The sequence below is a fragment of the Nanorana parkeri genome, unplaced genomic scaffold, assembly GCF_000935625.1.
Source record: "Nanorana parkeri isolate BGI_ZX_2015 unplaced genomic scaffold, ASM93562v1 scaffold235, whole genome shotgun sequence".
In the NCBI taxonomy this organism is placed as follows: Eukaryota; Metazoa; Chordata; class Amphibia; order Anura; family Dicroglossidae; genus Nanorana; species Nanorana parkeri.
Window position 1 is genome coordinate 775,060 of NW_017306503.1, and position 3,494 is coordinate 778,553.

The 3,494-nt window shown below is 41.3% G+C and overlaps 1 non-coding gene across 1 annotated transcript; it reads left to right on the plus strand.

Annotated features, from left to right (window-relative positions):
• Window positions 1-432: 432 nt before the first annotated feature.
• TRNAL-UAA lies at window positions 433-515 on the plus strand. Its single transcript has one exon. It is a non-coding gene; the product is annotated as a tRNA-Leu (tRNA).
• Window positions 516-3,494: the final 2,979 nt, after the last annotated feature.

Here is a 3,494-nt window from a genome sequence, read left to right on the forward strand (position 1 = left end):
ACAGACAGCGGGTGATCCTCATCCTCCAGTCTCATCCTCCATGAGACTGCACATTTTATAACATAATGTTGAATTATAAGCATCCCGTTTATATATTCTGCTTCTTCGCCGCAAATATCATACAACTATTGAATGAAGTACAATGGACGAGATTGGCATGAAACGGGAATCGTACCCGCGACACGGTGATAGGCGGAGACTCAGTCGGATGATCCTTAGAGGGTTCACTCCGTCAGCACCACGTACAGGAAGGTGTTCAGCTGCTACCGCCCACTTCCCGGATATATTCTCTTGTGATGATATTACGGCACCTTACATTAATAACTAAAAAAAGTGCAATACGATCGGTTTAAATACATGTTTTTACGCTAATACACGTCACCGATATAGTAGATGGATATGAGCTGATATGTGCAGCAACTTTGCACGATCACCAGGATGGCCGAGTGGTTAAGGCGTTGGACTTAAGATCCAATGGACATATGTCCGCGTGGGTTCGAACCCCACTCCTGGTATCTTCTTTAATTCTTATTTTAGTTTATTCCTGGAGTGCGGTGAAACTATGCCGTGTTCAATGTTATCACCTAAGGAGCAATGCAAAGCACACTTACAATGCTGAGATTTGTAAACATTGTGAAACACTGTGGAAGGGTTTAGCTGTTAACTTCTTTTTAACCAGCAGAAGTGCATTTAGTAAAAGAAAGAGCAATAATAAAAGACTCCTGATTTATAAGGGTTCACACCCAGGAACCTATATGTATATATCCCATGGAGCTTAAGGCAGGAATGACATTTGACTGTGCTGCACTATGTACATGTTATTGAATCCACCCCAATCTACTAAGACAATGCACCTGAATATAGTAACACACGTTAAAACAGCGGACAGATGCAGTTTGGCCATGTTGTGGTGCAAAGACAGCCTATTCATAATTAACGGAATGCCTTAATGCAACGCACGGCATATCATGCATAAACGTGTGCGTTCCAGGTCTGATCCAGGTCTAAAGCATAATTATAGACAAAACGTTTCCATTATTTGTTTTAACCACCTTAGTACTGGAGGAATTTTGACATTTTTGCACACACATAATAAAATCTGTATTTTTGGATAGGACATTACCTAAAACACCCAAACAAGTATATATTTCCTGAAAGCAGAGGCTCTATAGATTTTTTATGTTGTACGATATTTGTGCAAATGTTTATCAAATTACTATTTTTAGGAAAAAGAACACTAAAAGGAATTTTAATGCACACAAACACAATTTTATACTCCATTTTGTTGTTGTAAAATATAAAATATGGGGTTACTTCTAATGAAAAGATGCCAAATATGTCAAACATTAAAATTGTGTGTACCCATGCAATGGGGAAAAACTACCACAATCAAAATTGTTCATAGGCAACACTTTAAAAGCCTTTACCGCTAATGAGGGTGGAGTCAACAGCGAATTATGGCCCTAGACTTATTGTTCTTACTCCGATCTTCGTGAATACCTATCATGTGTGGCGCAATCATTGTTTACGTACACGTACATGCCCAAAGCACACATTTTTTTATTTGCATGCAGATGGCAGGGGTGGCAGGGTTGGTTTTACGTTTTTTTAGATTTTTATTTTGTTTTATTTTTTAAACAGTGTTTTCACTTTTTAATTGTTTTTTTTTAACGTAACTTTATTGCTATCACAGGGGGATAACAAGCCCCTATGTGATACCATTTGGAGGTGACAGGATTATGGAGACATCTGGGGTCTATTAGACTCCTGATGTCTCTACTGTCCTCCAATACAGACGATCAAGCGCAGGAATGTGCTTGATCGCCTGTGTAACCAGCACTTCAGTTGGCTTCTGGCAAGTCTGAAGCAGGAAGTGTTAAGAGCACAGCGCTCCCTGCTTCATTCATCACAGAGCAGATCAGGGAAAGGATGTTCTACTGGTTGCTCCCACTCTCTACCCTGACACTGTTTGTCCCCCCAGAGGAGCCCAAAAACCATGGCAGGGGCATGGCATGATCTGGATATAACCACTTTAGGATGAGGAAGTATACAGAGGCACGGCGATCCTGAAGTGGTTAAATAGAGGAACCTCTGTCAAGTTTTTACTGCTGTTTTTTCTCCCAGGGAGATTTCCCTGTACTTCTTGTCCCTAAAGATATAAGAAGAAGTATGTACAACATAGAAATGTCCTCCAAAATAAGAGCAGTTCCCCATCTAACAACTGTCCCTGGAACAAGTGTACTTCCTGGAAGATTACATATCCAGGAAGTACACTTGTTGGTGTGGCCCCACACCAAGTGGCACCATCAGAGGGGGGTGACACCAAATTGAATGACAGAACCTGACAGTTGCACGAGAGAGCAGGGGACCCTGACGGGTGAAAGTCTCCTCCCCTCTTTGCCAGGTAAGCACGTGTGACATCATTACACGTGTGCGCGAAGACGTCGCACATGCGTGCTGAAACCCCAGCGGGGTGTCACCTGGAAGCCGCTCCGGGTGACACCACACCTGGAGACGCCCCTGGGGGATACCCATTGCGTTTTTTTATGTGTTTGTGTGGGCTCCCCCTTAAAAACCATACCAGAACCCTATCTGGGATAGGGGCCTGGTATGGAATCTGGATGGACAACGTAATTTTTTACATTATATGTACATTTTAGACTAGGATGCCTTGAGATTCTACCTACTTTTAAAGGGTGCCGCTACTGAAAAAGGTTGAGAAACGCTGCTCTACAGTGTTGGTTTGGTTTATTCATGTAATCTTTTTCAAATATATTGTTTTAGGTTTTCTTTTGAAGCACTTAAAAAAAATGCACACACTCTGGAAGAAGAATCTTCCCACCATATATAAGACAAAACCAGCCAAAGACGCCATCTGGTGGCTCCATCTGAAAATGTCAATTGTACTTGTCCCAACAACTTGCTAACATGTCGATAGGTAACCGATAGATAGCTAGAAAGCACTATGCTTTGGACCGACAACAACCATAAAATATTCAAGTAAATGTCTGCACACATACGGTTAAAAAAATTTTTGTACATCCACATTGGAGGATTTCTCAGAAAATGAACTTTAAAAAAACAATTACAGATAAAGGTTTGTGTGGAAATTGTAGGTAGACCAACTGCAAAGGGAAACAATCTATTTCTCTGGATCCTAGCCCCACTCTTAAGCTAACTATACATGTTTAAATTTCAGCACCACTCTGTTCAACAAAAGTAAATTTTTCAATCAACTTTTGTCAAAGGAGACGCCAGAAAATTGTAAGCTGATCAGTGACTGTAGCCAATCAGATTCAGTCACTGTTATTGGTATTCTGACAGCATTGGGCACCAGCTGTCAGTATACAATGGCCCATGCAGGGGAGATTCCTCTAGCCACACTATTTGACATGGCTGATGGAATCATTTTTGTTTCCATGCCTACAGGGAACACTGCTTTGCAATATGGATCTGAACGCCACATTGTGCATGAACACATTGGCTGTAATAGA